We start from the raw sequence: 11,681 nt of genomic DNA, 5'->3' as shown, positions 1-11,681 counted from the left end.
ATTGTATTGGCAGAGGGTCGTGGTAGCCGTCAAAGTAAGCCGAAATAGTGTTAGATTATTGAGCAATTTTCGAGTAAGTTTAATTACCTAAAATAACATTATGGTTGCACTAGCATACCTAGCCATATACATCAGACTAAGCACATGTATCAAATCAAGACATGGAACAAGTAGCGCTATAAGGTAAGATAGGATGAACACGTACATCGCGATCGAGAAGGTCGCTCCAGCAGCAACATCGTCATGGCCGTTGTTGATGTCGCTCATGGTGTAGTTGGTTTAGCCGAATCTATCGAGGAAGTAGATGAACCGGTGAGGAAGAACTTGAACCTCCCCAAAAACCATATCACCGGTCTCCCGGTGCAGGATCTTGACGGACGCAATTTCGGAGGCCTGCTCTCCAGAACGGCTAGTCACGGGGTTGCGGAAGACTAGAAAGCAACTCAACAAAGAAACTAGTCGAGAGAGAGAGAGAGAAGTGTGTAGAACTCTATATGTGTTCTGTCTCTCGTCTCCTACCTAGAAAAGGAGCGCTGACCGCACCACCACGTGTAGGAAGTCAGGGACATACAGCGAGCATGCACACACACGTGTGACACGTACCTAGGGATACGAGGCGAGCATGCACACACACGTGTGACACGTACCTAGGGACACGAGACGAGCATGCACAACACACATCGACATGTGCCCAACTTAGTTGGTGCACCAAGCAAAGATTTAGGCTTCCACAATACCGGTTTGGAACTCGAACTTGAGTCACGAAATGCGACGCGCGTGTGTGCGATATGTGGCGAGGCGGGCGGCGGAGGAGGAGGAATGTGCGAGGACTAATTCTCTTCTCACTCACTTGGAATAACTAGAAGAGCAACCCTCATAAAGCACTCCAACTCTCTCCCAACTAGTAATGCGGGATGGTCCCCAAAACTGTTATCAAGCTGCCAACATGATGAGCCTTGAGATTTTAGAAAGTGTAGCTATATGATCCGTCTTACTAGGCTGCAACCCATCTACATCCAACAACTCCCCCCCCCCACCACCACCACCAGATCTCAGAAGCACATTAGATGGCACATTAGTTTGATGACGGCTACTAGCAACGCTAAAAAGATCTTGATACGCTGGGACTCCAAGTGCACAGTGTTGTATCAAGGGAGTATCTTCCCCACAAGGATGACTCGAGGGTTTATATCGAACTCTCGAGGAACTGGAAACAAGTGTGTACTCTTCTCTCTTCATCAAACAATCCTGCAAGTAAAATAAATGTCTTGCATCCCCAACTCCACCGTGTGATTATCAAGCACAAGGTTTCGCATAAGTAAATAACACAAGTAGCAATAAGACAAGTAAAAACTAAACTAGATAAAATAAGTAAGTCAAATTGTAAAGAGATTGATTGTTTTTGATATTTTGGATGCAAATAAAAAAAGTAAATATTTTTGTATTTTCGGATTAAAATAGTGCCGCAAATAGAAAACAATGTAAAAGCAATATAAAGGTGTTTCTTATGATAAAAAGTGGACCGGGGTTCATGGCTTCACTTGACTATACTTTCGTAAAGTTGTGGTGGATAAAAAGCAATTCGCCAATAAGATATGAAGGTACAAATATTAGTATATGTAAGATCAGAATTAATATGGGCATCACGTTCTAGCATAGAGATGATGCAACACATCTCTCTTATACTCCACAAGAAAGAAACTGCATCAATCATATATTAATAATTAACAAAGCATATCAATAAGTACTTTGACATGAAGTTTGAATATCAAATATGCTACCTTGAACAAACAAGATCATCATTGCTTTCACATGATGAACATAGCACATGCATTCATTTTATCCCTAGTGAGAGGTAGCAAAAGAAAGGCAAAGGCATAATAGATCATGAACATATTGTCACTATCCAATCGCTAAAATCATGCTACTCCATCTAACACACACATCGTCCCACACACGCTCTTGCATAGATGTTGGGTCAGAACATAAACTTAAAAATGGGGTACATAATATGCATCTATCAATACATCTCAATATAATAAGATCAGATCTCATAAAACAATATCATAGAATAAGGATCCACCACATAAGTATTACAAATATGACCATAATCATGATAGGCGGCTCATATGGCACTAAGAACTATAAAGAACATGATAGAAATAGATCAAGTTGCTGGCACAAACCCGTAGTCCAGAGGTGGACTACTCCCTCTTGGTCATGGTGATGAATATGAAGACATTGGAGAAGATGGAGATCCCTCCGGCGGTGATGCCGGCGGAGTTTCCCCATCCAATCTTCTCTGCAATAGTCTCTGTTTTGGTGTTTTTGTCTTTCTGCGGTGATCTCCTCCCGAGAACTCTTCGGGGTCATATATATATAGTCATTTTTAGGGGAAAATATGTCGGTTCGCGAAAGAATCAGGGCAAACGGGCGATCGACGGCTGCAAGAGGTTGGGTGGCGCGGCCAGACTTCCTGGTCGCACCACCTGGTCTCTTTTGCCCCTCGGGCCTCTCCAGGTGAGCTTTCAGGGCCCATGTTGTTCCTCTCGATGAAAAAGTGACGCTCCAAAAATCCCAGGTCAATTTGACTCTGTATCGGTGTCTGAAAGTGAAAAATACAGAAAACATGGTTTTCCTGTTCTGCAGCGTTATAAACCAAATAAATGGGATCATTGGTAAATCCCCATAAATCAATGTAAAACATGGTATTATCATTATATATGTTGCAAATATGTGGGAATTCAATATGATAAAGGACAAAGTTCATGTATGCATTTTACATGCATCTACATCTGCAAGCTTAACCTATGCTCGTCCCGAGGATGAAGGTGATAGAACTAACATGAACTTTGAAGTTTATAATATATAGCTTCTAAATAATCATGCAAAGTATCACAAGGTTCGATCAATAAAGAATTACAATAAGTAATATGAACTCATCAAGTGATAACTCTTACATTCTACATAGCATGCATAAAAGTAAATAGTATTATAAGTAACATGAATGATAAGTATTATAATCATAAATCATGCTTGGAAAGATCCTATGGAATTGTTGGAAGATTTTGTGTCTTCTCTTTTCAGGAATATATCTTTTGACTCTTGAACACAAGAAAGTAAGCAGGGAATGTATGTGCTAAACCTCATACAAAATAAAAAGTAAAGAGCATAAAACATGGTTTTGAGCTATGCAATTCATGTCAACAATAATAATAAGGATGGGTACCAAGTATCTCATGTATAAAGATATCTATGTGTATGAGTTTGTCCTCTTATTATTAAATGTTGCCTCGGTTTCTTGAATGCTAAGGACTATACCTCTTGTTACTCAACTCCGGGTTACCAAGATTTTTCGACATACATGTTTTAACCAAGTATCAATGGGGTACCTTCATTCCACATGTACAGAGGACCAAAGGAGATGTTCATCTCAACTATAGGCCATCCATACCGGAACAACATGAACAACAGATGTTGAGCATCCTCTCTAACTCTCTCTCATTTTTTCATACTCTTTTTGTTTATTTTTTTCATACTCCTTTTTCACACAACTCTTTTTTTTACTCTTCCTATTGAGGATGCTCATTGCTAAAACTTCCACCATGATTAAGCATGGCTTCGGTTAGCTGCCCATTGTTCTTCTCTAACAATGCATGGTTACTTGCTTAAATAACCTCTACTTATTTGATAAGAGATAGCCATCAACAAAACAAAATAAATGATGATCCACGAAGGGTGCAATACCCCAAAAGTGAAATGTTGAAAGACTTCCCCAGTAAACATGGTTACGGTCTAGCTCATTACTAATAATATGCATAGTGGTATTTTCTACCAAACCTTACTTTCTTATGAGCTTTAAATTACACAAAAAAGAAATTTTGAAAAGGTTGGAGGAAAAAAACACATTATATTTGGAATATCAAGTGCTATGTAGGTAGGTATGATAAACATTGGATTTGAGTTGAGCTTGGAAACAAGTCTATGCTTGTGTAAGAATTCAAATCTTTTGGCTAGCAAGAGGTTTAAAAGCATGCAATAGTATCCATAGGATATTCATTCATCATCAAAAAAATGATACTTAAAATTAACCATCTATGTATACTAGCAAGAAGTAACACTAAATAAGGCACATAAAAAATCATCACTCAATAGAGCATGTGAAACAAAAAATACAATACACAAAATAAATTTCAGCTTTTAGGCATTTCTCCTTTTCTTTTAAAAGCATGCAACTTATTTTACTTTGAACATTTAGAGATAAAGAGTTTGGTCCAATAGATCATGCATATGCATCATAAACACGCAATATGATGGTCCTCTCATAAAATAAAACAAAAGTAGACACATGTAAAATAAGGACGCTTCAAGTTTTTGCGAAAATTCTATGTTGCTCAAAAAACAGAGTTTAGAGGTGCTCAAACCAGAAATTTTTAAATGGGTCCAGTGGGATTGCATGGGCATCCCCAAGCTTATGATCTTCATCATATTTGAGTAATTTTAGTGTGATATTCCTCCATTCCCTATGAAAAAACTTCAACGCAAATTTTTCTGCACATTCTTTTCTTTGGGTGACATTAGAGGTAAAAAGAAATCATGCTTGCTGCTATTTACTCAAGAATAAAATTATATCTTCATAAACCAGAGAGCATATAATGTTCTACTCATTCTATCATATCAAAATATCCAAGTAAAAATCATTTTGATACTCAAAAGAATGGATCTAACAAAGTAAAGTAGAATCTATCTAGAATTATTGCTACAGAAAAACTTATTTTTTAGTACGACTTAGACACCTCAAAAAATTAATCCAACTTACTTAAAGATATAGGATGAAAATTTGCACCTACAGAATTAATATCACATATTTAGGAGCTACCGGTAAGGATATAAAAATCATGCACTAAAAAGTGCAGCGCAGAAATCAGCAACTCCATATTATGTTTGCAACTTTAAACATCCAAACGGTAAAAATTTGTTACTTTATTTAAAAACCAGAGGATAAACTAAAATAAAAAACTAACATGCTACAACAAGCATGAAAAAATAAAAAACAAAAATAAAAACATCTCGGGTTGCCTCCCATAAAGCGCTTCTTTATAGCCATATAGCTAATTAGCTTACTTACTTGATTCAAGTGTCATGGAAATTATGTGGTAACATAAATGCTACCTCCTTGTTCCTTGGAAAGTGTTCCATACATTTATTATGAGGGAATTGAAACTTGACATTCCCTTCTTTAGAATCAATGATAGATCATGTTGTTCTCTGAAAAGGTCTTCCAAGTATTATAGGACTAGAGATATTTCTCTCCATATCCATAACAATGAAATCAACAGGTACATATGTCATATGCAATTCAACAATTACATCTTTTAATTTGCCTATAGATTTTTTGGTTGAATCATCAGCAAGTAATAAATCAATAGAGCATTTTTTCGTATTTTTAAGATGGAGTAATTCATATAGCTCTTTTGAGATGACAGAAACACTAGATCCTAAATCTAGAATAGCATGGTGTCTTTCTTTCTCAATAGATATTAAAATCTCATTATTCTACCTCTGAATCTTTTCTTTAATAACATAGTTAGCAATATAAGAACTAAAACTAGCTTGATTAACATTGATAGTGGGATTAGTAGAAAATTTCTCAAGTATAGCAATCAATTCATTCAAGCTACATTTATCAAGATCCAAGAGTGGTTCCCTAGCTTCACTAAGCATTTTAACTTCTTCAATATGTTTATCCTCGGTATGCGCATGAGTTTCTTTTTCATACATAGCACTCAAAGTTATATTTTCCTCTACTTCTTCTTCTTTAAAAATATTTGAATCCTCGAATTGTGATAAAAGAGATTTAAGAAAATCAGTATATTGCAATAACTCACTATAAGTTTCTTCAAATGTGAGAGGTGTTTTTGCTGCAATAGTTACAAAGTTCATGTCAATTGCATGAGAACCCTGAAGTTTTCCTACAGACATGCTTAATAGAGTAGCTTGATTATCAGCAAACTTTGATAGAGCTTTATCCAAACCAGAAGCTTGGTGTTGTAACCCTTTGATTTCAGAACTAATGGATGCAAGATATTTATGTAAGTTTTCTATCATGGTGGCATGTCTAGCTACTTTCTCAGTAAGTGTTTTATTCCCCTCTAAATTTTTTCTGAGTCTTCATTAGTTGGAGGCATTATAGCAGGCTTCCACCTATTTCTATTAGATTGTGGGTAGGGAATGAAACGGCGGCTACTATAACTATTTTGAGTGTATGGAGGCCAGGAATTATTATAATTGTTCCCGTACCCATTGTTACCAAAGCTCCTTACAAAATTAACATCCACATTTTTATTATTTTTGCCAACTAAATCTTGTAAAGGGACATTATTTGGTGACCCGGCATATCACTGCATGGTGTAGTATGCAAGTCTGATATAACACCAATGAAACACCGTTCCACTAGTACTATATCGCTCAGAGTGGTACAACAGAAACATATGCGGGTCCAAGGCATGTCTATAGAATTACAACACTGACTCTTTACAAAAGATCCACACCGCCTCCTACTTTACAATGAGGTAAAACTGCAACTAAACTCCAGAAGAACGACTCGTGGTCTAATCCTATCACAAACTCTATTTGTAGAGTATTTAACTAGCTATAGAGGCTATGAATAGATTCTAGCTAAATATGAGCTAGGTTTAGGAAGCTAATTCCCTTCTATGGCTAATCTAGGTGTTATCCTTGTTGGATGTGGTGTTTGTCTCTTCTGACAGGTTCTTGTCCCTTGAAGTAGTTGTTGACTCCTCGATCTTTGAATTGCACTGTAGATCCTCCTTCGATGCCTCCATATCTAAGCAGGGGATTTAAGAGTGGGATGAGTACGAGCGTACTCAACAAGTTCATTATAGGAAAGAGGTGTTTAATGCACTAGCTACGGCATTAGACCAGAAAGTCTAATACCAATGCAGGTTTTCATAACCATTTCTTCAAAAGGTTGCTTTTATTCAGAAGAACTATGTCCGTCAACCTTCACCGGTTTACTAGAACTTCATGGAGTTCCTTTCCGGCAGCGGTCGCAGTTCCAAATCCCGGAACAGGGAGTGACAGGTCACGATTCATTACACTCTGCAGAGGTGTGTTGCTTTACCCATAAGAGATCTTAACCTTGGTGCCAACCGGGCAATTTCCCCATTCACACTTCCTTTGGTGTGACGCCCGGTATAAGGTCTTAGCCAATCATACTCCTCCGCTACCTCGCACACCCACCCTTTGTTCCAAATCCGACCTTGGGTCCTCGCCGGGCTATATCACTTGGATATCTTCCGACCTCGACAACTACCAGGTCGCAACCATGGTCCTACGCCGGCCAATGCAACCCATCATAGACCGCATTACCGTGGGGAATTGGAATGGGATCCTGATACGTCTCCGACGTATCGATAATTTCTTATGTTCCATGCCACATTATTGATGATATCTACATGTTTTATGCATATTTTATGTCATATTTATGCATTTTCTGGAACTAACCTATTAACAAGATGCCGAAGTGCCAGTTGCTGTTTTCTGCTGTTTTTGGTTTCAGAAATCCTAGTAAGGAAATATTCTCGGAATTGGACGAAATCAACGCCCAGGGTCCTATTTTGCCACGAAGCTTCCAGAAGACCGAAGAGTCAACGAAGTGGGGCCACGAGGTGGCTAGGAGGGTAGGCGGCGCGGCCCCACCCTTGGCCGCGCCGACCTGTCTCCTGGGCCCCTCGCGACGCCCCCTGACCTACCCTTCCGCCTACAAATAGCCTTCGTCGCGAAACCCCCAGTACCGAGAGCCACGATACGGAAAACCTTCCAGAGACGCCGCTGCCGCCAATCCCATCTCGGGGGATTCAGGAGATCGCCTCCGGCACCCTGCCGGAGAGGGGATTCATCTCCCGGAGGACTCTACACCGCCATGGTCACCTCCGGAGTGATGTGTGAGTAGTCTACCCCTGGACTATGGGTCCATAGCAGTAGCTAGATGGTTGTCTTCTCCCCATTGTGCTTAATTGTCGGGTCTTGTGAGCTGCCGAACATGATCAAGATCATCTATCTGTAATTCTATATGTTGTGTTTGTTGGGATCCGATGAATAGAGAATACCATGTTATGTTGATTATCAATTTATATCTATGTGTTGTTTATGATCTTGCATGCTCTCCGTTATTAGTAGATGCTCTGGCAAGGTTGATGCTAGTAACTCCAAGAGGGAGTATTTATGCTCGATAGTGGGTTCATGTCTCCGTGAATCTGGGGGAGTGAGAGAAACCTCTAAGATTATGGATGTGCTGTTGCCACTAGGGATAAAACATTGATGCTATGTTCGAGGATGTAGTTATTGATTACATTACGCACAATACTTAATGCAATTGTCTGTTGTTAGCAACTTAATACTGGAGGGGGTTCGGATGATAACCTGAAGGTGGACTTTTTAGGCATAGATGCATGCTGGATAGAGGTTTATGTACTTTGTCATAATGCCCAATTAAATCTCACTATACTCATCATAATATGTATGTGCATGGTCATGCCCTCTCTATTTGTCAATTGCCCAACTGTAATTTGTTCACCCAACATGCTGTTTATCTTATGGGAGAGACACCTCTAGTGAATTGTGGACCCCGGTCCAATTCTCTATACTGAAATACACCCATCGTAAATCGTTTCTACTGTTTCTGCAAACAATCATCATCCACACTATACATCTAATCCTTTGTTACAGCAAGCCGGTGAGATTGACAACCTCGCTGTTTCGTTGGGGCAAAGTACTTGGTTTGTGTTGTGCAGGTTCCACGTTGGCGCCGGAATCCCTGGTGTTGTGCCGCACTACATCTCGCCGCCATCAACCTTCAACGTGCTTCTTGGCTCCTACTGGTTCGATAAACCTTGGTTTCATACTGAGGAAAACTTGCCGCTGTACGCATCACACCTTCCTCTTGGGGTTCCCAACGGACGCGTGTTGTACGCGTATCAAGCTCTTTTTCTGGCGCCGTTGCCGGGGAGATCAAGACACGCTGCAAGGGGAGTCTCCACATCCCAATCTCTTTACTTTGTTTTTGTCTTGCTTAGTTTTATTTACTACTTTGTTTGCTGCACTAAATCAAAATACAAAAAAATTTAGTTGCTAGTTTTACTTTATTTGCTATCTTGTTTGCTATATCAAAAACACAAAAAAATTAGTTACTTGCATTTACTTTACTTATTTCATTATGTTTCCTTTTAATTTTACCGTAAAAGACATGCCGGTAGGACGTGGGTCTATAATTGGGAGAAATAATATAGAAGAATTTTTCAATCATGTTAGTACCGTCGAAGATTTTGAAGATAGACACTTGGTAGAACTTGCTCCTACTTATGAAATTGCTGCTGCTGCTTTAGTTTGCATGTTGGAAACTAAATTTGTTAATCTCAATCCTATAATCCAACACATGTTTCTTATACTCGGTGATATGGAAGAAGGGGAAAAGAAAGATTTTGTTTTAGAAACCCTTCTTAGAGAATTTGGTGGTATAGCAAGAGAGGCTAAAAAGGTCTTTATTAAATATAAGATGCTTGGTTCTTATACCAATTTTGTTAGTCTCCTTGAAAAGATGGACATGGAGAGAATAAGGTACACTAATAATATTAACGATGGTGGGGAGATCAAAGCACCAATACCATGTAAGCTCCTAGCGATGAATGACGCACTAGAAAATAACTATGCTTGGCTTGTTCCTGAAAATTTGTTTGATGAAAGTAGCAAGCCCAAGACTAATGAAAAGGGAGACGCTAAAACTTATGTATCCAATATACTATGCATGGTTGAGTAAACTCCACACCCCGCTGTAGATGAACCATCTTGTGATAACACTTGATGCACACTTTCTGCGCCTAGCTGAAAGGCGTTAAAGAAAAGCGCTTATGGGAGACAACCCATGTTTTAACTACAGTACTTTGTTTTTATTTTGATTCTTGGAAGTTGTTTACTACTGTAGCAACCTCTCCTTATCTTAGTTTAGTGTTTTGTTGTGCCAAGTAAAGTCGTTGATAGTAAGGTTCATACTAGATTTGGATTACTGTGCAGAAACAGATTTCTTTGCTGTCACGAATCTGGGCAATATTCTCTGTAGGTAACTCAGAAAATTATGCCAATTTACGTGAGTGATCCTCAGATATGTACGCAACTTTCATTAAATTTGAGCATTTTCATTTGAGCAAGTCTGGTGCCTCAATAAAATTCGTCATTACGAATTGTTCTGTTTTTACAGATTCTGCCTTTTATTTCGCATTGCCTGTTTTGTTATGTTCGATGGATATTTCGATTCCATTGACTTTCAGTAGCTTTGTGCAATGTCCAGAAGTGTTAAGAATGATTATGTCACCTCTGAACATGTATATTTTGATTGTGCACTAACTCTCTAATGAGTTGCTTTGAGTTTGGTGTGGAGGAAGTTTTCAAGGATCAAGAGAGGGAGATGATACAACATGATCAAGGAGAGTGAAAGCTCTAAGCTTGGGGATGCCCCGGTGGTTCACCCCTGCATATATCAAGAAGACTCAAGCGTCTAAGCTTGGGGATGCCAAGGCATCCCCTTCTTCATCGACAACATTATCAGGTTCCTCCCCTGAAACTATATTTTTATTCCATCACATCTTATGTGCTTTGCTTGGAGCGTCGGTTTGTTTTTGTTTTTGTTTTTGTTTTGTTTGAATAAAATGGATCCTAGCATTCTTTGTGTGGGAGAGAGACACGCTCCGCTGTAGCGTATGGACAAGTATGTCCTTAGGCTTTACTCATAATATTCATGGCGAAGTTTCTTCTTCGTTAAATTGTTATATGGTTGGAATTGGAAAATGATACATGTAGTAATTGCTAAAATGTCTTGGATAATGTGATACTTGGCAATTGTTGTGCTCATGTTTAAGCTCTTGCATCATATGCTTTGCACTTATTAATGAAGAAATACATAGAGCATGCTAAAATTTGGTTTGCATATTTCTCTCTAAAGTCTAGATAATTTCTAGTATTGAGTTTGAACAACAAGGAAGACGGTGTAGAGTCTTATAATGTTTACAATATGTCTTTTATGTGAGTTTTGCTGCACCGCTTCATCCTTGTGTTTGTTTCAAATAGCCTTGCTAACCTAAACCTTGTATCGAGAGGGAATACTTCTCATGCATCCAAATACTTGAGCCAACCACTATGCCATTTGTGTCCACCATACCTACCTACTACATGGTATTTCTCCGCCATTCCAAAGTAAATTGCTTGAGTGCTACCTTTAAACAATTCAAAATTTATCACCTCTGATTTGTGTCAATGTTTTATAGCTCATGAGGAAGTATGTGGTGTTTATCTTTCAATCTTGTTGGGCAACTTTCACCAATGGACTAGTGGCTTCATCTGCTTATCCAATAATTTTGCAAAAAGAGCTAGCAATGGGATTCCCAGTCCCAAATTAATTAATAAAAATAGACACTCCTCCATGGTATATGATTGTTGGACGGCACCCGAAGGATTCGGTTAGCCATGGCTTGAGAAAGCAAAGGTGGGGAGGAGTGTCATCATAATAAAACTAAAATAAAAAGGCACTCCTTCATGGTATGAGATTGTTGGCACGCACCCGAAGGATTCGGTTAGCCATGGTTTGTGAAAGAAAGGTTGGAAGGAGT

Source organism: Lolium perenne, chromosome 4 (assembly GCF_019359855.2).
Source record: "Lolium perenne isolate Kyuss_39 chromosome 4, Kyuss_2.0, whole genome shotgun sequence".
In the NCBI taxonomy this organism is placed as follows: Eukaryota; Viridiplantae; Streptophyta; class Magnoliopsida; order Poales; family Poaceae; genus Lolium; species Lolium perenne.
Note: the sequence above shows the minus strand (reverse complement) of the source record.